Source organism: Halictus rubicundus, unplaced genomic scaffold (genome assembly GCF_050948215.1).
Source record: "Halictus rubicundus isolate RS-2024b unplaced genomic scaffold, iyHalRubi1_principal scaffold0286, whole genome shotgun sequence".
In the NCBI taxonomy this organism is placed as follows: domain Eukaryota; kingdom Metazoa; phylum Arthropoda; class Insecta; order Hymenoptera; family Halictidae; genus Halictus; species Halictus rubicundus.
This window is the reverse complement of record NW_027488827.1, coordinates 165,065-189,197: the sequence shown is the minus strand read 5'-3', so window position 1 is coordinate 189,197 and position 24,133 is coordinate 165,065. Positions and strand designations below refer to the sequence as shown.

The 24,133-nt window shown below is 39.4% G+C and overlaps 1 protein-coding gene and 1 non-coding gene across 2 annotated transcripts in view; one reads left to right on the top strand and one right to left on the bottom strand.

Annotated features, from left to right (window-relative positions):
- Nucleotides 1-24,133, top strand: part of LOC143364124 (uncharacterized) — a 136,953-nt gene that overhangs the window by 2,553 nt on the left and 110,267 nt on the right. The gene's annotated exons all lie outside the window — the stretch shown is intronic.
- LOC143364126 (U4 spliceosomal RNA) lies at nt 19,469-19,532 on the bottom strand. Its single transcript, XR_013083998.1, has one exon. It is a non-coding gene; the product is annotated as a U4 spliceosomal RNA (small nuclear RNA).

The following is a 24,133-nucleotide window of genomic DNA, read 5'->3' as shown; positions in this document are numbered from 1 at the left end:
AATAGAAAGACAGTACTTGTGTATTACGCGTATAATCGAAAACGCGAAACGCGAAACGCGAAACGCGTTTTCGATTATACGCGTAATACACAAGTACTGTCTTTCTATTCTGTTTGATATTTCAAAGTAAGACAGGTATATGTTTCACCTCCTTCATCTCAATGTTGTGATCGTCAAATGTACACAATGTAGAAGTTTCAGTCGTTTGTTTCCTCTGAACGTTTGTGCGCAGCGGACATTAGTTTAAGACGATCTGTCTAACAAGCAACATCTATTACGTTCTTTCTATAATTTGCTATATAAATTTTGAAATCGGAGTCTGGCATATCTTTCGTTGGTTGAAGTTTATATACAGGGGAGAAAAGTATGGGTAAAACTCGGAGTTTGCTACCAAACGAAAGAGAGCAAATTGTAAGACTACGAAAAGAAAAAATGATATTTTCCAAAATAGCAAGTCTTGTAAATAAATCAGAAACGGCTTGTAAGCAAGGGTGGTACACATTTTTAAAGACTGGTCAATATTCTGATCGATCAAGAAGCGGAAGACCTAGGATATCAACTGCGAAACGGGATCGTCGGATTCACCGCTTATGCGAAAAGGACCGCTTTCGTTCTGCAAGTGATATTGCAGTTGAAATAAACGCGAACAGTGACACAAACATTAGTGCTAGAACTGTTAGAAGACGTTTGGAAAACTTCGATTTAAGAGGACGAAGACCCCGGAAGAAACCAATGCTCAGTTCCAAAAATCGGAAAATGCGATTTGCGTTTGCTAAAGCTCACGAACATTGGACGAGTCAAGATTGGCAAAAAATACTATTTTCAGACGAATCAAAATTTAATCGTGTTGCTTCTGATGGGTTACAATATGTAAGACGCCGAATTGGTGAAGAATATTATTTTCTATGAAGCTACAAAAAATAGATTAGTTGCACGTCAAATTGTTGCGAAAATACAATTATCATTCACAAAGCGACGTGTTCAACAAATTGAACCTCGCTTATCGAAATCGCGTATCATCGTCTTAAATTTATGTCCGCTACTATACATTATTTTTACTTTTCTCGTGTCTAACATATGTTTCATCAAAAATGACTACTAATTCAAAATCTTTTATTTCAAAAAGTTTTCTTGGTGCGTACGCTGTTTCATTTAAAATGAGATCGGCTCTGGATTTTGCATTTATTCCGAAGTGATTTCCCAAAATATCCTTTTCAAATGCGTTAATTATTTGATGGAAATATCCTGACACTTGTTGTTCATGTTGCAGACCGAATATATTTTTAATCATTACTTTAGAACTGCCACTTCTAAGTTTAAATAAAAATATAATTAATGCTTGTTTCACAGTCGAGCGCGATGCAGCGGGTGTTTGTGATTTTGGGTTCAAGACCGAGCGAGTGTTGGGGACTTTTAAGTGCAAGTCTTAAGAGCGAGTCGCAGAGAAACCGAACGAGTCTAAGAGCGCCACACTGAGAATCGTAGCCACACTATCTTAGAATTAATAATAAATACATATTATCATTAATCAAATCTACTACCAATAGTATTATCCCTACATTATAATACCGTAATTTCATTTGTTTTTCAATATTTAACTATGTTCCACCAATCTAAGGATCTTGAAACTTTTGTATATATTAAATAGGTAACAGAAGATTGTTCTTGAATTTTTTGGAAGTGGTCACTCGAAGGCTTGCTTGCAAACCGCACCCCTAAAAAATTAAATAATTTTTTTCTACCCTTAATAATTTGATCACAATTGTGAAAAAAATATATGATATGAAGGAGGTAAGTTCGAATATTTTCGTTTTTGTTCCATCCGAATATCTTAATTAACAACCGAGAAAAAAAATGATACAGTTAAGGGTATTTACCCTCATATTATCCTTAAATGAAGGGTTAGCGTCTTAAAATTTTGGGGGATTATCTTTCAACCTAAAACCATTGTTGTCCAATACCATTGTTTACAATACCGATAAAAATCGTACTGGGGCCGCTGGACCAGTCTTATCCTGCTAGGCCCTTTCGATATACATTTATTGAATGGTTATAAGTGCCATTTTGTTCCATAATCTCTCTCCGTCTTTCACGCAACTTGCCTTTTTCGGCGAAAAACTTTTAAATATGATTTTTTTTATGTCGACCAAACAGTTAAAGATTTTGTCATCATGAGAATTTTGTATTGACCTAAAGAGATGAAAATCTGAGGGTGAATGGGATAGCACATCCCAACCAAGCTCCAACAGCTTTTAAATGCCTATAATTCACTCTGTTTCCTTCCATATTTAAGAGCGTACAAAACTAACAAAAATTAATGTATCCTAATCAAACTTTTTTCTAAAAATGCCTGAAAGATCACATTTTTGGACTATGTACATTTGTTTTCAATCATTCTGACATATTCAGACCTATTCTAGTGCCACCTAGAGAAAAACAGAACTTTCCGGACAACCCCGGACAATCTCAATAACCGTAAATTAAAAATATTAGAACCCGTGAACCTGGTGTTAGTAAAACATTTTAACACTGAAGGCAAGCAGCGAGATAAACAATTTGTTCGTTCGGGGGACCACGTACCCGGTGCTCGCCGGGTATTCTTGCCGTACCATTTTCGAGGCGTCCCTGTGGTTTTGAAAGCGCCCGCGCCGGTGCCCGTTTTCTTTCCTTTCCTCCTCGATACACGCCGAGATTTATTTCCAGTGCGACGAAGAAATCAATGACGGGGGCACCGATAACTTTCTTTCTCTCTCTCTCTCTCTCTCTCTCTCTCTCTCTCTCTCTCGCTCATTCTCTCAGTCGCTCTCGGCGAGCGCGCGGATAGAAAAGCCTCCGGCTCTCTTTTATCTGATTCATATGCACGGGCGTACATGTGCAATCGTGTAGTCAATTCCGAGCACGGACCGTGAGTTCCGGTTCCTATTCAAGCGGTGTATCCTCTCTCTCTCTCTCGCTCTCTTTCTGTGTCCCTCTGTTCCACGTCGCGTCTACCGTCTTTCTCCTATTCGTCTTCATCGGCGATCACTCGAACCACCGTCCCAAGATATACATACTTACCGTTCCGTGGCCCGATAGCTTCCTAGGAGGCCATTTGGCCGGCCTATTCCTCGAAAGGACCGTTTCCGCCGAGCATTAACAGGTTTCCATCCACGGGACAGTCATCTCGTCGACAAATCGCCGCGAGATGTCTCGAATGCCAAAATCGCGTGATCTGGCCGACCCACAGTGTATTATAAAATAGGCTAGTCAATTTTCAGTTTGAGAAAATAATTTCGGAATATGCAGAAGAGGGTGTGAAGCAACTGATAATAATTTGATAACAATTTCCAATTTTTTTATCACTAACTTTTGTTCGAAGTACCTTCGTTTTGGAATTTTACGTCGTTATCTATTTAAAATTGATTTCCCATCGAAAGATCTTCGGAACGTTACTGATTGTACTGAATTTACTAATTGTTTTGAATTTATTAATTGTATTGAATTTACTAATTGCGGTAAAATAGAAAACCTAATTAATGCCGAATTGTTGCTTAGCGCTTTGGAAGAACAAGATTGCATTTATCTGGATGTTTCGCTATTTCTCTTACGATATATGCTTGCATCAATTTATTCGATTATTTCCTATGGAACGAGTCTCCATAATTCCAACAATGTTTAAAGAAAAAGTCGGAGACCGGTGACCTGACCGGCGCACAGTGGTCTGAGAACGCGATTTTACTGGCCAAAAATCAAAATGTCATTGGAACTTTCTAAAAGTTGGTAATCACGTGTTTTTGAGGTCACTGATAACGAATCTGATATCAAAAATTCAAAATTCAAAATGGCGGATTCAATACTGCGCACATGTAGTCTGGAAATTCGCCTTTCGCGGTCTCAAAATTAAAGACACACACACATATCTACATTTTTTAACATTTTTTTCAATATATTTCAGTTATTGAGTGTAACTAATATAACTAACATGTATAATATAATTATATGATTTATTTTATAATTATATTTATGTAATCATAAATAAATATTAATGGGATATGGGTATATATATAATGAAAGCACACTCTTTTGCAGCACACGGAATAGAGATTCTATTTCAATAAATTCTCTAATAGCACGTCGTCAGACACGTCTTTACGGTTTGAGAGAAACGTCGCGAAAAGAAAACGAAACAGAGGAGCAACAGTTCAATATGAACATCAGAGGATCGAGGGTTCCATGCCGGGGACAACATACAATTAATAAACACAATAATTACACTTACACAATAAAACACAATAATACAATTACAAAAAATAATTAATAATAAAGAAGTTACATTTTTCATTTAAAGGCCTGCGCTCACGCGAGCTTTGATCTTTTCCGAACGCTTCGACTCGTCGCGTCTCTTTCTTCCTCATACGCTGTCCTTCTCTGTGTTCGAAACTTTTAATGCTTGTTACACAAGTAAATATCATCGGAATTATATCATATTTGGTGTCATTTTAATCGGAAAAATGCCACGAATATGTTGGTAAAAGTTTCATAAAAAAATAATGAAAAATAAAGAAGTTTTGTAATTGGATTAGTAGTGGTCTTCTAGCCTCACACCGATATACGCGACAATGTGTGGCCGCGTCGCGCCGGTTCTCGAGTGGTGTGAGGTGTCCGGGTGACAATAGCTGGGAACGTCGGGAGTGACAAAACTCGAATCTTCACTGTACTTTTATAACGTCCAGTTCGTTCAGTAGTGCCCGAATTCTTAATTTCCAAATGCTGTATCGGTCACCATCAAAAGGTTTGATGTTCCTTTTCATTCTCAAGTTTTCCATTTTTCAAATGCACTCAACACAATATGTATTTACACGAAGAATTTTAAATTGTTAATTAAACGTCACTAAGTTAAATGTCACTGATTAAATATCACTTAGTTAAACGTCGCTAGTCCTATATATGCTTATACGTATTAATAAAAAAAAAATAACTTAGGTGTAATTTATAAACACAGTTCACTAAATTAAAATATTTAAATGTTAACTGGGCCCATAACCTATTGGGATATGGGTGTTTATAATGAAATCACACTCTTTATCTGTATACGAAATAATTCTTATATTTCAATCAATTCTCTAAAAGCACGTCGTCAGACACGTCTTCACAGTTTGAGAGAAACGTCGCGAATGAAACAAGGAAATGAAACAGAGGAGCAACAGTCTAATATGAACAACTGAGGACGGAGGGTCCCATGCCCGGGACAACATACAATGTATATTAACTGCAGATACAATGCATATCAAAAGCCGATTTAAACGATCCTTGCTTCTAAAGAAATAACAGATTCATTTTGTTCTATTTATGAAGTAAAATCCAAAAGAAATTGAAATTGAAATTGAAGTTGAAGTTGAAGTTGAAATTGATATTGATATTGATATTGATATTGATATTGATATTGAAATTGAAATTGAAATTGAAATTGAAATTGAAATTGAAATTGAAATTGAAATTGAAATTGAAATTGAAATTGAAATTGAAATTGAAGTTGAAGTTGCAGTTGAAGTTGAAGTGGAAGTGGAAGTGGAAGTGGAAGTGGAAGTGGAAGTGGAAGTTGAAATTGAAATTGACATTGAAATTGATATTGAAATTGATATTGAAATTGATATTGAAATTGATATTGAAATTGATATTGAAATTGAAATTGAAATTGAAATTGAAATGGAAATTGAAATTAGAATGGCAATTGAAACTAAAATTAAAATTGCAATTAAAATTAAAATCAAAATCAGAATGAAAATTACAGTTACAACTAATATTAAAATTAAACTTAAAATAGCTTCTTAGTAACGTTTATGCGGTCGGACGCGGTCAGAAACGACACGCTGCGTGATCCTCCTGCGTTATTGATTTGTGTTGTCTCCTTCAGTGCTCGCACCTCTGCTATTACTTTTGTGAGCAGAACTCTCGTCAAATGGTTCTGCTCTATTAGTGTTTTTAACATTCCATCTCTTTTTTGGCACCCCTTGCTGCATTTATTTTCCGTTTGCAAGTTTTTCAAAATCTTGAACTTCGAAAATTGATTTTTCGCCAGTAAAATCGCGTTCTCAGTCCACTGTGCGGCGTTGGCATGTCCAGCGTTACACCGATCAATGAACGAGCGTTAACGAGAGCTACATTTTCGATATCGCGTGCAGTATGAATTTTAAAAGGCCTGCACAGTTAACCCTTTTAGTGCCGGGCGAAATGGAGGTGCCTATGCGAGAAAAACCGGCCGAATTTCACAGTTTTACAAGGGTTCGGGAAAATGCTTATAAAAACCAAACGAGAAACGATATTTACATGATTCAAAAAGCTGCGTATTATAGATGAAATACAGAACGAAACAATGACACTAGTTTTTTTGTACTCATTTGAGAATTATAGAAAAAACAAAGGTATATATGTTTATAAATGAAGTTAAAGTTGAGTTCTCTCGTACAAAACGTGTTTGCGCATACAAACAGCCATCTTTTCACCACAATTTTATATGGGTCAATTATAATGAAGCATATACTTTGTATTTCCAATATATTTTGTAACAAGATAAACAATATTACATAACAAAAATAAAACATAACTTGAAGGTACACGGTAGGCGCCAGGCGGATTATCTCTTTCGAAATATGTAATTGTTATCGGTAATATAACATTGCTGAAACAAAATTATGTTGTCATAAATATTTATATATATATTGCAAATCTGTAAAATTTTGTTATTGCAACTCACACAAATAATTTATTTAGCATTCGTGGCTACTAATGCACACTCCATGCAATCCTTTGTTGCACTTATTTATTGTCTGCGGCAATGCGATGTTATTTTGTGTTATATAAAACACTGTCGACAAGTACCGATAAGGGTCCAAATCCACAGCGATTTACGCCGCAGATCGAATATCGCCTGAGTGGCGACCATCGGTGTTTATGTTAGACTTCGGTACCTCCAAGCGATAGGAAAAGGTCGTCGTCCACAAAGAGTTAAAACGAAAAACTATTTTTTTTAATTCTCTCATAGTGAAATTAGATCATTTATAACGTATTACAAATTTATTTTGAGATAGAGTTCTCCCGCAATGCGAATAGTAAAGCGCTACGAGGCGCGGGCCGATATATCGTCTCTGGCACTTCTCGCGAGTGTAGCAGGAGCCGATATATCGGCTCCCGGCACTCAAAGGGTTAAAGACGTCGTTGGAAATATTTGCACCGTATACGTGCACGGAATGCGTGTTCCGAGTGCGGGAACGCGAAGTTAACAAGACTTCTCTGTTACATTCGGAAGTTGATTCAGCTCTGTGTAAAACGAGTCTTTACAATGTAACCAATATTGAATGGAAAGTCCGAGACCGGTGATTCGAGTGGTGCTGGTAAGCAATGTCGCCAAATGAGGGGAGGGAGCACGAATCGAGGGGAAAGAGGTTTCCATCTCTCTACTGGTACTGTAGATTAACCCTTAACGGTCCGGAAGTATTTCAAGTTTACTTCCTACCAGGTCGAAGGTATTTTTACTGAACATTTTTATATCAAGTATAGAAAGGAAAATATTTATATTATAAATTTACATATTTATATTATTAATTAATTTGATTTTTGCCGGCATATACGCGGCATTGGTCCGTTAAGGGTTAACTGCGAGAAGTACCTTCAAAACTATGTTTCAAAAAATTGACGAATGAAGCGTTGAGTGGTTCTAAACGTCCTCAAATTTTTATTATTTATATGATAAAAACTTATACGATGAAACAATTTTTTATCAGGGTGTACCACACGACTGGCACAGGCTTCACCTCCTAAACGGTTGGGAATAAATGTTATAACACTACACCTACCATCCCCGGGTCAAAATGACCGGTTCCAGATTTTTTGTTTGACAATTATCTAAATAAACAAAATCGTTTCATAAGAAATGATTGTATAGATATCTTTAGTGGAGCATGTATCACAGTAGGAGCCGCACAAAGTCTAAATAAAAAATCAATCTTGTCATTTTTACACGGAAACGTGTACGTTTAAGGCTCGGCAGGTTTAGTGATAAGTAAAAGTTGAATGGTGTCAGACGGTGCATAATGCGCAACTAATTTTCTGCATTTTTGTGCATCGTTGCATCAGAAAAATGCAACGGCACTTTTTTTTTTAATGAAAAAAATTCTTCATAAAAGTACTAACATAACTTATGCCCTAGACTTATGCGTTAGGAATTTATCGAAGCTGAAACTTACACCTGTAACGTTGGTACTTCGGGACACTTGCCGAGAGACCGAAATAATTCAGAAAACTTTTAGTTTCGATAACTTCCTAACGAATAAGTTTAGGGCATAAGTATGTCAGTACTTTTATCTAGAGCACAAGAAACTGCATCGATTGGTGCATTCAAAGACATAGGTTTCCATTACAAAAAAGAAGGCGCAGTTGCATTTTTCTGATAGAACGATATGCACAAAAGGGCACAAAATTAGTTGCATATTATGCACCATTCAAATTTTACCGATAACATCTTCCATTCCCAACTATTTAAAAGACACAACCTGTTGCGTGGGACACCCTGTATAAAAGTGGTACTCCGGACGAGCGTGAAAACAATTTCCTCAGGAAGCTAACAGTTATTTGTCGTTGATTTTTGAAAGATCATTGAGTGATTGTATTGTGAATTTTCTCGAGTTCCTCGAGGATCGACAGTGGCGTGCAACGATCGAGAGTAATTTTTCGCTGGCGCGCGGCCGGGAAATTCGCTCTAAGCCGATCGCGAGCAAGCAATTAGGAACCAGATACGTGTCAAACACGGCCTCTCGAATGACTCATTAACGCTCGAATCGGGCCGAGTGCGCCGCCTTCCTTCCTTCGGGCCGTTACGATCGCATTATCGATCACTCGACCCGATCCTATCGCCACTCAGCAATTCTCAACCAGCGTTACGCGTACTTTTCTTCCGCCTAAATGCGAGCCTCGATTCCGCGAAATTCCTTCTCCATTATCCCGAAAATTTTGAAACAGCTCTGGCTAGATCTTACTTTACATGGAGTGGCCGGAATTCGTAACTCTTTACGGTATAATAATAGTGGATCCAAAATTTGAGCATAAAAATTCTCATTCGAGAAATTGGCGATACTTAATTTGTTGCGATTTCGTGAAAAAGGATCGTACAGCAATAAGTTTCGACTCGTTTTTAAGCTTAACGATTCTACCTTTTTTTTTTTTAAGAAATTATAACGATTGTGATCGAGAATTTTCCAAAAGTTGCAAATTTAGTGTCCCCACGCTTCCACTTGTTATATAATGCAAAACATTTTGTGTGGACTAATTAGTGAGAGTTTGTGGATGTAGAGGCCCCAAGCTTTAAAATAAGCCTAAGTTTATTACCGCATGATGTTTTTCACGAAATCAGAACAGTTCGAATGTCATAGACAAGTTTCTAAAAATTGGAAAAATTTCGTGTATTCATTTCCCCGACCTGTTACAACGTGCATACATTTTTTATGAACTAATTATTGATAGTTTATGGAAGTAGGGGCTCCAAGCTATAAAATAAGCCTAAGTTTATCACCGCACGATTTTTTTTACGAAATCACTACAGTTCTAACGTCATAGACAATTTTCTAAAAAGTGCAAATATTTAGTGTATTCCTTTCCCCAGCTGTTACAATGTGCATATATTTTTTATGGACAAATTATTGATACTTTATGGAAGTAGGGGCCCTAAGCTTAAAAATAAGCCTGAATTTATCACTACATGTTTTTTTTTTTACGAAATCACAACAGTTCAAATGTCATAGACAATTTTCTAAAAATTGTAAAAATTTAGTGTCTTCATTTCCCCACCTGTTACAACGTGCATACATTTTTTACGGGACAAATTATTGATAGTTTATGGATGTAGAGGCCTCAAGCTTTAAAATAACCCTAAATTTATCACCACATGGTTTTTTTCACGAAATCACAACAGTTCAAATGTCATAGACAATTTTCTAAAAATTGCAAAAATTTAGTGTCTTCATTTCCCCACCTGTGCAACAATTCCCCAACTTCATTTCCCCAACGTGCATAATTCTTTCATGTGGCAAATTAGTGATGGTGTGCAAAAGTATCGGCTTGAAGCTTTAAAGTAAACCTAAGTTTATATTCCTACGATTTTTTCCACCATATGACTGTTCAAACATCATCAAACATCTTCCTTAGGAAATTTAATATTCCAATATTTTTCGGATCTGCTGTATATAAAATCGTGTAAAAAAGAGGATTGGATGTATACTTCGTTATCCAAGTACATACCGTAGCGGACAAAAGTTTAAGACGAAAAGAAAAGAAGGAAGTAATAATTCAATTGACATGAAAAACATAAATACAGTGGTTTTGTTTTGGTGGTAACAGATGAATAGTTTGTTCACATATTGACAACAAAAATTTTTATTATGTTTCTGAGCATAATAGTAATAATATGCAAAAGAAAAACAAATCTATATTATATTTTCATGGTCAAAAGTTTAAGACTATGTATAAAAGAAACATTTTATTCGAAAAATGTGTGAAATATTTGTTTTATTTTAACAATTTGTCCAAAATCCATTATTTTTTATCACCTCGGTACATCTTTTCGGCATCGAATCTACTAATTTTTGACATTTTTCAACAGGAATGTTATTCCAAGCCGTTTGTATTATAGAGTAAAGTTCATTAAGATTTTTTGGTTTATAATTTGCCACACTTTTCTTTACTATACCCCATAAGTTTTCTATTGGATTTAAGTCTGGTGACTGCGAAGGCCACGGGGTAGTACGTTAATATTTTCTTCACGAAAAAAATTTTTCACAGCTCGGGCTGTGTGTTTTGGATCATTATCCTGTTGGAATGTGAAACTATGAGTCATATAATATTGTGTGCATATGGTAACATGGTATTCTTCAACACGTCTATATACTGGAAACGGTCCATAATTCCATCTATACGACGTATTGGTCCAGGCCCGTTGCGAGAGAAACACGCCCACACAATAACGCTACCACCCCCGTGTTTAATTGTGGGTAAAACGCATTGTGGTTTCAAATCTTCACCAATTCGGCGTCTTACATATTGTAACCCATCAGAAGCAACACGATTAAATTTTGATTCGTCTGAAAATAGTATTTTTTGCCAATCTTGACTCGTCCAATGTTCGTGAGCTTTAGCAAACGCAAGTCGCATTTTCCGATTTTTGGAACTGAGCATTGGTTTCTTCCGGGGTCTTCGTCCTCTTAAATCGAAGTTTTCCAAACGTCTTCTAACAGTTCTAGCACTAATGTTTGTGTCACTGTTCGCATTTATTTCAACTGCAATATCACTTGCAGAACGAAAGCGGTCCTTTTCGCATAAGCGGTGAATCCGACGATCCAGTTTCGCAGTTGATATCCTAGGTCTTCCGCTTCTTGATCGATCAGAATATTGACCAGTCTTTAAAAATGTGTACCACCCTTGCTTACAAGCCGTTTCTGATTTATTTACAAGACTTGCTATTTTGGAAAATATCATTTTTTCTTTTCGTAGTCTTACAATTTGCTCTCTTTCGTTTGGTAGCAAACTCCGAGTTTTACCCATACTTTTCTCCCCTGTATATAAACTTCAACCAACGAAAGATATGCCAGACTCCGATTTCAAAATTTATATAGCAAATTATAGAAAGAACGTAATATATGTTGCTTGTTAGACAGATCGTCTTAAACTAATGTCCGCTGCGCACAAACGTTCAGAGGAAACAAACGACTGAAACTTCTACATTGTGTACATTTGACGATCACAACATTGAGATGAAGGAGGTGAAACATATACCTGTCTTACTTTGAAATATCAAACAGAATAGAAAGACAGTACTTGTGTATTACGCGTATAATCGAAATCGCGTATCATCGTCTTAAATTTATGTCCGCTACTGTACATACACAATCTCAGTGTCGATAGGCCTCTCCTACGGCGAAGGAGGTCGAACACCGCGCGAATTATCCGCGCGGTTGCGTCGGCGGTTTTTCCGCGTAGTAATCGCGTCGGGTATTCTAATTTGCCGGAAAACTGTCTGATCCGCGGGAAAAGTTCGAGCGGATAGTCGTCAGTGGTTCTCCGAGGGGCATGGTCGGTGGCTTCTACCGGCAATTAGGTCGCCCGGAGAGGATGACGAAGGGCCGGTACGCGTGAGAACCGTCCGTTTAAGGCGCGAGAACTGGTTCTGGGCTGATCGCGGGCATCTTCTTCCCAAGGCCCGCTCCTCTCGACGATGTTAAACACGGCAGAGATGTTACGAGCTCCTTTCGACTGGCTGAAATTAAACGTCGGGGACAAGGAGCCGAGGAGACCGCCCTTTCTCGGCCCTTCCTTCGGTCCTTCCTTCGAAACGTGCCCTTCCTCCCCTCCTCTCCCTCGGCGCTGCTCGCTCTCTCGGCCACCCTCGATTCTTTTCCTCGATTTGCTTTGTTTCTTCTCCGTCTTCTTCCTCTTCTCGTTCCACGGTTGCCTACCTGGTCCCCCGAACGTTACGAAACGTTTGCCCCGATCGTTTTAGATCCGAGCTGGAATTTCATCGACGAAACAGAGAGAGAGAGAGAGAGAGAGAGAGAGAGAGAGAGAGAGAGAGAGAGAGAGAGAGAGAGAGAGAGAGTGAGTGGAAGTGGAGGGGCAACAAAATCGGAAATTCGAAAAAGAAGAACAGGAGGCAAGCCCGCCGAAACAATCGATCGATGTTGCCGACCCGATCCGATTCGCTCCTCTTTTTCTTTCGTCCCGGTTTCACGGTCGCCGGCTCGCGAGAATTTTCATAGAAATTAGAATGCGACCACGGCCTCTCTCTCTCTCTCTCTCTCTCTCTCTCTCTCTCTCTCTCTCTCTAGCTTCAGCTCAATCTCTCTTCGAGCACAATCTCGGAAACTAATATAGGAAATAGTTTACCGAGCGATATTAGTCCGTTTTCCACCGTCTGCTGTACGGGGGTGGAAACAACCCCGTGGGAAGCGTATTTTTTAAAAATATCTCCGGGACTGGGGGCGTAGGTCAAGCTGGATTATCGACACGCCGAGAGAATCCAAAAAAGGAATTTAATGATTTAACTGCGGAGTTTAATTTAAAAAATCCCCCACAGGCGCGGAATTAAAATCAAGCAGTGAGTATACACGTCGAACGCGGGCCAAATGTCGCTATTATAAATTTTACGAAAAAAGTGAAGCAAAGTGAGAAAGAATTACATTTTTATTCGATCAGAAATGAAGAATTCATTAACCCATTTGCATCGTTGCCGTATATAAACGCTCGATTTTCCGGATTACTTTTTCCTGCTCACAATTTTGTTGGCTGTTGTTGGGGATGAAAGTAGTAATTCTGATTTTTTCTTATAATGCTGAACTATGAAGTTCTTTTACTTCTAGTCATTTTTGTACTTCAATATAATAAATGAAAAGTTTGGTGATAAAGGCTGATGCAAAGGATGATGCAAATGGGTTAACTTCAACCGTACCGCAATTGAGTTTCGAATTGACGAACGCAGTTAACTGGTTAAATACTAAATGAATTTTAAAGGAATATTAACCCTTAGCACTCGAATGGCGACTGCAAGGCGCCATTAAAAATTGCTGTATTCAAAATATTTTTTACACTATTAAATTTGTTTGTATTCAATAAATTACTAAACACTTCAGTATTGTACGAGTAAATTGCACCATTTTCGTATGTGTAACAATGGAAAAAATATATGGTAGGGAAATATTCTAGGTCGGAAGAAATGTATCGTTTCGGAGTTAACACTAAACCTACCACGGTAAAATAACCGGTTTTATATTTTACAATTATTGAAATTATAGAAATTCATTTATGGAAAATAATGGAATAACTTTCCTTGTCCAAGCATTTATTACATGGGAAATTACGGACAATCTCAATCAATTTATTGTTGCCATTTTAATAAGGCAAGATTTACCAGATACTCTTAATGCTTAATAGGTTTAGTTTTTAAAATAGCTTCGACCGCAAAAGGTTAAAGGAGTCTGAATCATTTCTCCGATTTGAATAAAAATTTCGTAAAAATTCATGTCCCCAGCTCGAGGAACAGGTGGTGTCCCAAGCTGGTTGTTAAGGTCGATGCGGGGAAATTTCTTTGAAAGATTGCGGAGGAGTCACAGCCGCAACATCTCACGGGAAAAAGTGCAGTAAAACGGCGAATTTTTCATTTTGGTTGGCGCCGTTTTTAATTCGACGCGGGGCGAGCATGAGCGCGCTTGTTCTCGAGCATTTCCTACGAGCCTGGAACGAGTATCGGTCGGACGGGCATCACGTGCAACGCGAGTGATTCTCCCCCATGCCGTGGCTCCGTTGTCAAGTGGACAATATCTTCTCGTGTTACAACAATGTTACCTTTCCCGAACAAAACGACCCGCTCCGATGTTTACGTGTACTGCCCCTCGACGGTATGTCGCGTTTCAGTTTATTCTGGCTGGTTACCGTCGAAAATTCGATCCTCGGCTATGCACGCCCCTAAACGGCAACATCTCTCGCGCATTTCTTCGCCGGAAGCTTCCATGTCGATACCAATTTTCTAACACAGCATCTATTAGGTTTACAACCTAATTCGCAACCCCTTCTTCGTTTACTTGCAAATAGAATACATCTTCATCTTAGTCCATGCGTTTGCTACATCTTACAAGTAACTGATACAGTAGTCGAACGATTCGAATTCAAAAGAAAATTAATTAAGCTTCCATGTCGCTGCCAATTTTCTGACACCGCATCTATTAGGTTTACAACCTAATTCGCAACCCCTTCTTCGTTTACTTGCAAATAGAATACATCTTCATCTTAGTCCATGCGTTTGCTACATCTTACAAGTAACTGATACAGTAGTCGAACGATTCGAATTCAAAAGAAAATTAATTAAGCTTCCATGTCGCTGCCAATTTTCTGACACCGCATCTATTAGGTTTACAACCTAATTCGCAACCCCTTCTTCGTTTACTTGCAAATAGAATACATCTTCATCTTAGTCCATGCGTTTGCTACATCTTACAAGTAACTGATACAGTAGTCGAACGATTCGAATTCAAAAGAAAATTAATTAAGCTTCCATGTCGCTGCCAATTTTCTGACACCGCATCTATTAGGTTTACAACCTAATTCGCAACCCCTTCTTCGTTTACTTGCAAATAGAATACATCTTCATCTTAGTCCATGCGTTTGCTATATCTTACAAGAAACTGATACAGTAGTCGAACGATTCGAATTCAAAATGAAATTAATTAAGCTTCCATGTCGCTGCCAATTTTCTGACACCGCATCTATTAGGTTTACAACCTAATTCGCAGCCCCTTCTTCGTTTACTTGTAAACAAAATACATGTCCTTCGTAGTCCATGCGTTTACTACATCTTACAAGTAACTGGTACAGTAGTGGAACGATTCGAATTCAAAATAAAATTATAATTGGCCATTTCTGAGAATCACTAATTAATTTGTATATCTTGTGATAATTAGATGACCAACTTACAACATACATCACATTTTTCCTAGTGCAACAACTATTAAATTCAAGACCATTTTCGGCGAGTAGGGGGAGTTCCCCTAGTACCGGACACTTAAGGTTTTTCTTAAATAAATGAAAGAATAAAATATTTCATGTCTTCTATACCATTTTATTTATAACTTAACAGCATTGTCAATCAGTAGAAACCAAGAAAAGAAATAATTTTCTTCTAACAATTAATTAAAACTTTGATTGAAGTTTGGTATAGAATTTGCACAGTTCGTAAAGTGTCCCCTAGTACCGGACATTACATACATTGAGAGTGTAGCTTAAAAATAGTTTCAAAATAATGTACAGCGATCACAAACATAGTTATCTGCACATTCCGGGATATCGGCACAAGCTTCATGTGCCCATTTTCTGCAGCTGAAACACAGAATCCAATCTTCTTCATTGTTTTCTAAACAAACCACGCAACTGGTTTTCAAGTTTGACTCTCGTAGTTTTAATGTTCTGGTTGTCTTACGCTTATTTCCCGAATTTTTGATTTGTTCTGTCATCCTCTTTTTGTTTTCTTTCTCCTCGGTCATTTATTTATTTTTTATTTAATTATTTAAAAAAAAATTGTTAAGTGATTTTTAACCACTGAAAACAAAATAATAATAATTACTTCCCGAATAATAATTAGTAATACGTATATGAATAAGTAAAATTCAGATTTGTATTGTCCGGTGATAGGGGACAATGATCTGTCCGGAACCAGGGGACACCGAAGCCATAAAAAAAAATTATTTTTTGTATCAACCGGTGCACTGTATATACAAAATACAGAGGTAATTAAAAAAACCACTTACCAAAAGTCATAATAATGCCACTCATAAGTTTTTCTACTAACCAAAATTGATAGATGTAACACTTTATAATTTGTATGATATACTAGCTTGTACTTAAACGCAACAATGGACTGATATTCCCAGCTATGCACATGCGACTGGAACGTGTCGAAACCTGATTGTGCTTGCATCTATCCCCACTACTGCTCGCGTGAAATGACGATCGCATTGCATTTCAAATCTTAAAGATATCGCTACTGTCCGGTTCTAGGTGCCGTCCGGTTTTAGGGGAACTCCCCCTACTACGGGGAACTCCGGGGTCCGGGTCCCCTTTGACCCAGTATTTCACCGAAACTGCTCGAGGAACACTGAGAAGACGGCCTCTGGTGTTTTATGCACCTTTCTTCAGACTCTAAACCAATCCCGTTTAGTAAGGCTTGCGGTAAGCAAGAGTGCCCGCCGATGCCCGCGGGCATAGTCGAGGGCAATTTAACGTCAGCGGGGAAAATATTGTCATAGGCTTAAGCATCGAAAGGAGCCATGGTTCCTTACCCTCAAAAGTAGCTTATGCTCAAGGAACCAAATTCTCTGTCCGTACGGGACTGGTCTAGAAACAGTCCCGTTCAGCAAGTTTTACGATGCCCGCGGGTATAACTGAGGGCAGTGTTACTTCAGTGGGAAAAACATTGTAATAGGCTAAAGCATCGAAAGGAGTCGTTGCCCGTCAAATCTCTTATGTCCGGGGAGCCAAATTCTCTGCCCGCACGGGCAATAACTGAACGGCACTGCTCTAAACCAATCCCGTTCAGCAAGCTAACGTCAGCGGGAAAAATATTGTCATAGGCTTAAGCATCGAAAGGAGCCATGGTTCCTTGCCCGCCAATTCTCTCGTGCCAAATTGTCTGCCCGCACGGGCGACAGCTGAACGGGAGAGCACCAACCGGAGCTAAAACTCGACGTAGTCGTTGAAACCGACTGTTTCTTCGGGATCGATGGACTACCACGAACTGGGTATATTTAATTTGGTCCCGGGCCGCGACAAGCGCTCGTTCGCGGATCGTATCGTTTGATCGAGCGAGGTCGTTCAGCGGGGAACGTCTAGTCGATCGGATCGCAGGCGGTCGCCTTAATGGAAAAGAGGGTTGAAGAGAAGCGAGTGCATTGATTTACCGTTACGGAACCGGTGTGCGTTCTCTCTCTCTCTCTCTCTCTCTCTCTCTCTCTCTCTCTCTCTCGTTCCCACTCTTCGGGCTCTGTCTTTCTCCAGTAACACGCGCCCTCGTCTCCGTTCTGTCGCCACTCGGTATCTCGACGAGGAGACACGCAGGAGACCGGATCGCGTCGATTACCCGGCGTTGATTGCTTTTTCATAGATCGCCGAGCACATCAGTGGAACGGCCCACGAATTTTCCACGGTTTTATGACGCCCATTGTCGACCCTGACGACACCAAGTCGCGTCTCGTGACACAGTCTTTCTACGGGACGTTTACTAACGATCCCGCACAATTCTCCCGAATAGGACGGTTTTATTCAACGCTAAACCTGCCGAGTCGAAAAAAAGTAACAGGCACGCGTTGCGCCTCGCAAAAATTACGAGATTGAAGTTACTCGGATTTTCTACTTTTCTTCTGAAAGCATCTGTATAATTTTCACACGGTAACTGCCTCGTCAGTCACGTATGACTGACAGTGATTTTCGACTAGGTTTTGAAACTCATTTTTATTGTGACAACCGAGTTTTATTAGGATCTTTAGAATTCAGAAGGGTTAAGACAGCATCCCCCTGCCCAGATAGCACACAGACGTCTTAAAGACGCCTTGAATATCCTACGAACGGCTTCCGAACGTCTGTGGAACGTTTCTGGAACCTCTCTGGAACGTCTTTGTTACAAAACTGTACGTCTTTAAGACGTCTCGAAACAGACGCCTTTAAGACGTCTTTAAGACGTTCATAAATGTTAATTAAAATGCAAACAAATATAGATATGACATAAGTCATGCAAAAAGGAATTGGGAGGGAAAAAAACAAATTTCGTGAAGAACGAGTTCAAAATAATGATTTTATTCATTATAATGAATAGTTTTATATATAAAACTTGAACTTAGAATTAAAATTAAAATTAAACAAACAATCTTAAACTTGAAATTAGACCTAAACTTAAAATTAAAAGTAAAATTAAACTTGAAATTAAACCTAAACCTAAACCTAAACTTAAAATTGAAGTTGACATTGACATTGACATTGACATTGACATTGACATTGACATTGACATTGACATTGACATTGACATTGACATTGACATTGACATTGACATTGACATTGACATTGACATTGAAATTGAAATTGAAATTGAAATTGAAATTGAAATTGAAATTGAAATTGAAATTGAAATTGAAATTGAAATTGAAATTGAAATTGATATTGAAATTGATATTGAAATTGATATTGAAATTGATATTGAAATTGATATTGAAATTGATATTGAAATTGATATTGAAATTGATATTGAAATTGATATTGAAATTGATAGTGAAATTGATATTGAAATTGATATTGAAATTGAAATTGAAATTGAAATTGAAATTGAAATTGAAATTAGAATGGCAATTGAAACTAAAATTAAAATTACAATTAAAATTAAAATCAAAATCAGAATGAAAATTACAGTTACAACTAATATTAAAATTAAACTTAAAATAGCTTCTTAGTAACGTTTATGCGGTCGGACGCCCTCTTCAGCCATAATTGTATGGACGTTTCTGAATCTCTTTTACTGCCGTGGATATTGGCCCTTTCTGCAGCACCTTGAATAAGAATTTCTTTTTTTAGTGATTTGCATACGAATCATCGTTATTATGGTAACACCAAATTAAGGGTAACAATTACACATTACGAGCTCCGCGATCTTGGAGCAGTGGAAGGGTTTCTTCCCTTACCTCCTCATCGAACTGTACTGCAGAGCAACATCATTGGTTAGGAGGGTCGTCAGTACTCTCTTCACGAAGGAATACATTTTGTCTCCTCCTATTTTAGACATTTCCGTAACCTAAAATAAAATTTTACAGAAAATAGTGGGGATGCAAGGGAATGGTATTAAAACAGTATGCTAGAAAAACATAAACAGAAGCCGCCGGGAACATTTTCGCAAAGGAAAAAGTTGCCGCAAGGGAGCCCAATAACAATAATCGCACCTCGGTAGAACCTCATTGCTTACGACATCGCCACTGCGCAAAGCTTGTCCCAAGGGACCCCACTAGCAATAATAATCGCACCTAGATAGAACCTCATTGCTTACGACATAGCCACTGCGCAAAGCTTGCCGTAAGGGACCCCAGGAATCATCCTTTTCAAGGAAGTTCAACATTTTTGGGACACCCTGTAGAATAAACTGTTAAAGATCGGTTTCAGCGAGGAGCATGAACCGCCCGAAGTTTCTGATCTTTCACACCTGGTTTTCGCGTTTCTTTTGTTCTCGCCTCGCGACTGCACTGTGTAGCTTAAAAATAGTTTCAAAATAATGTACAGCGATCACAAACATAGTTATCTGCACATTCCGGGATATCGGCACAAGCTTCATGTGCCCATTTTTTGCAGCTGAAACACAGAATCCAATCTTCTTCATTGTTTTCTAAACAAACCACGCAACTGGTTTTCAAGTTTGACTCACGTAGTTTTAATGTTCTGGTTGTCTTACGCTTATTTCCCGAATTTTTGATTTGTTCTGTCATTCTCTTTTTGTTTTCTTTCTCCTCGGTCATTTATTTATTTTTTTTTTTAATTATTTAAAAAAAAAATTTTTAAGTGATTTTTAACCACTGAAAACAAAATAATAATAATTACTTCCCGAATAATTATTATTAATACGTATATGAATAAGTAAAATTCAGATTTGTATTGTCCGGTGATAGGGGACAATGATCTGTCCGGAACCAGGGGACACCGAAGCCATAAAAAAAAATTATTTTTCGTATCAACCAGTGCACTGTATATACAAAATACAGAGGTAATTAAAAAAACTGCTTCCCAAAAGACATAATAATGCCACTCATAAGTTTTTCTACTAAACAAAATTGATAGATGTAACACTTTATAATTTGTATGATACACTAGCTTGTACTTAAACGCAACAATGGACTGATATTCCCAGCTATGCACATGCGACTGGAACGTGTCGAAACCTGATTGTGCTTGCATCTATCCCCACTACTGCTCGCGTGAAATGACGATCGCATTGCATTTCAAATCTTGAAGATATCGCTACTGTCCGGTTCTAGGTGCCGTCCGGTTTTAGGGGAACCCCCCCTACACTTACCGTCACCAAAAACACATACTTCTTTCTATAAACAATTTCGTCGACTGTGTTACACGCGAGTCCGCTGTAGTCAATAAAAGAGCTCTTCAGTATATTCTTCGAGTTGCCATAACTCCGCTACAAAGAATCGTACGACGATCGTTCTGGGCTCGTTTCGAAGCGTGAAGCTTCTACTTTCGCACCCCGTTGTTACGGTTTTTTCTCCAAGCGTACTCGCACCGCTTGGACTGACGGGAAAGAGGACTGCTTTCGAGGATCTTTGGCAGCGGCGGTTGTGAGCTCTGGAATACCTTTCGAAACGGAATCGATTTCGATTCGGATGAATGGTGTCTCGCGGTGGAGCCACGGTGAGCTATTTTGTCTGTGTGACCGGAACGTCTGGAGCACGAGAAAAAGGGGAGAAAGATTGGAAGACGCAACCCCGTCGAAAGCCCGGGAATATCCGTCTGGAAAGCGTCCTAGGGAGGAGAAAGAGGCAGAGAGGAAGAGAGGGAGAGGAAAATAGAGAGAGAGAGAGGCTGCGGAGAACATCGAGGAGCACAGAAGCCACGAACTTTTGAACGATCAGCATCGAGAGGAGGAAGGGCGAGGCTAAGCCGAGCTAAGAATGCGGGGGAGAGAGCGTACAGCAAGCAGCGTGGAGAGTAGGGCACGGATGGTGAACAGCTGCCAGTGCCTATGGTGGCCGTTTTGTGTGAACGTGCCCCCATAACCCCCATACTCCCCCTTACGGCCGTTCCCTCTCGTTCCCGTTCGCTCCCGCAGCAGTGGCGACCGGTAAGCCCTCGTGTATACAGTCATCCATCTATCCCCGGCTGTGAGCTCTCCTCGGCTGCAAAGAATAAAGGCGCGCTCGCGACCCGCCCCTGCGACTCTACCAGCTTGTTCTCTCCCTTGCTAATCTGCGTGTCCGATCGAGCCGAAAATTCTCTCCCCGAGGAGTACGTTTCCTCCTCCGGGAACACGTTTTCCTCCGAGCGCGTACCACGCTCGGCCATCGGCATTGTACTCGAGAACGTCTAAAATACATCACGAGAACAACGCCGGGAACAAATACTCGGTACAACAGTTTTCACGGTTTTAAACAGGGAATGTTATTGTTCATTTCGTCAGGCGTCCTTAAGTTTATTTGACGTGGGTAGGTTGCACTCTTTAGAAATACCGATCTCTTGTCGCCGCCGATTGTCTCCGGTCAAGGTGCGGGTGGCGACTGTTACCGGAAAAATGTCGTCGAGACGTTTATCGTCTCGGGGATCCGTGTCCATTCAGGCGACGCAGAGCGATTCACGTAGTCGGGATACAGGGGTGGTCACGTTTATTACGCAACCTGAACACGTGGTCGGAATATAGCCGAAGAGAGCTGTGCTCGTATTTGCCCGAGCGAACATAAATCTTGCCCGAGGTCCTCGAGCCTTGACGAGGCGGACTCGCGACAGGACTCTTTCCTGGGTCGTGTCCCGAGGATTCCGATGATCGACCGACCCGCCTCTCGCTCGCCTAGGCATCGAAATTCCTGCTCGAATACCTCGAATTTCCCTTCTACCTCCCACCCTCCCTGCCCCTCTCTCTCGCAAATTCATCCATGGAAAAGACAATCTCCCTTACCCCTAGCGCACTGTGTTGAACAGCCTCTGATTTGTATATTAGTGGAGTACTGTCTTGGAAATCCGGTGGATTATTAATAGAAATTATCATTAGTGCAAGAAAATGTGCAGTTATGATATGAAATCTCAAAATTATATGCGACAGGAGGCTCGGGAAGAGGCAGGGATTGCCGTTTAGTCGGTGATTAAAATGATCTATTCCTCGATCTATGAAATTATCGAACAATTTCTTCGTGAAACCTTCAGCATCGTGTCCGTGACGCTTTCCCGATTGAAACGACACCAAACACGACATACTTCGGATTCGTATTTACTCGTTTAATGCACGATTGCGTAGAACCTTGACGGTAGGCGTGGCCCGGGCCGAGTAGGCGTGGCCTCGTGGCCCTTCGCCGAGCCAGATCGGTTTTCCGGAGCAGTTCGAGAAAAATTGTCTTCTCGGTTCTTCTCGGAATTTATTAGGCCAGTCGTAACGAGCGACGACACACGCTGACACGAGAGACGGGGAATGCGACGCGGTGTAGTCGTGCGATCGCATTAGCCGGGACCAATTACTGTAATTAACTGTAATTAATTAGAAGCGGTTGGACACTGGTCACTCGATTCAAAGGTCTACCGCTTGTGGAAGGGTCTCCGCGTCTCCTTACTTCGAAGCCGAAAAACGACACCGAGTAACACCCGGTTTTATGGTTTTCATATTTTATTATAATTGGACTGCGGATTTCGATGGAAAATCAAACTTTTCCATATCGATTAGAAGAAATTGGCACAGACATTGGAGAATTTCAGTGAGTTACAAATAATATAAGATCTTCCAATCTCTTAAGTTTTGTATTTTTCTCATAAATAAAATCCACAGTCCAGTAATAATAGTGCAGAAAATAGCGGGGATGCAAGGGAATGGTATTAAAACAGTATGCTAGAAAAACATAAACAGAAGCCACGGGGGAACATTTTCGCAAAGGAAAAAGTTGCCGCAAGGGAGCCCAATAACAATAATCGCACCTCGGTAGAACCTCATTGCTTACGACATGGCCACTGCGCAAAGCTTGTCCCAAGGGACCCCACTAGCAATAATAATCGCACCTCGATAGAACCTCATTGCTTACGACATAGCCACTGCGCAAAGCTTGCCGTAAGGGACCCCAGGAATCATCCTTTTCAAGGAAGTACAACATTTTTGGGACACCCTGTAGAATAAACTGTTAAAGATCGGTTTCAGCGAGGAGCATGAACCGCCCGAAGTTTCTGATCTTTCACACCTGGTTTTTTATCTGTATTATTTTTTTAGGAATGGAGGTGACCTTCAATTTTTTAAATAGATGTGCAGTTTTTTTTATATCATATCAAACCGAGTGCCAAATGAATTTTTAGATAATACCGTGGTTGAATAATGTAACTAGGTGACATTTTTGCAGACAAATTTTTTTAGTGGGGATTTTTTATTGGCGACATATAAAGAGAAATCACTGTATTAGGTTTCCACTGCAGTCAAATGAATTTGGGTAATACCGTGGTTGAATAATGCAACTGGGTGACATTTTAGCAGACAAGTTTTTTGTCAAGTTCTTTTAGTGGGGATAATCCCACGACGCTTACCGTCCATGCCGTGGCGACATATAAAGAGAAATCACTGTATTAGGTTTCCACTGCAGTCAAATGAAATTGGATAATACCGTGGTTGAATAATGCAACTGGGTGACATTTTAGCAGACAAGTTTTTTGTCAAGTTCTTTTAGCGGGGATAATCCCGCGACGTTTATGATCCATGCCGTGGCGACATATAAAGAGAAATCACTGTATTAGGTTTCCACTGCAGTCAAATGAAATTGGATAATACCGTGGTTGAATAATGTAACTGGGTGACATTTTAGCAGACAAGTTTTTTGTCAAGTTCTTTTAGTGGGGATAATCCCGCGAC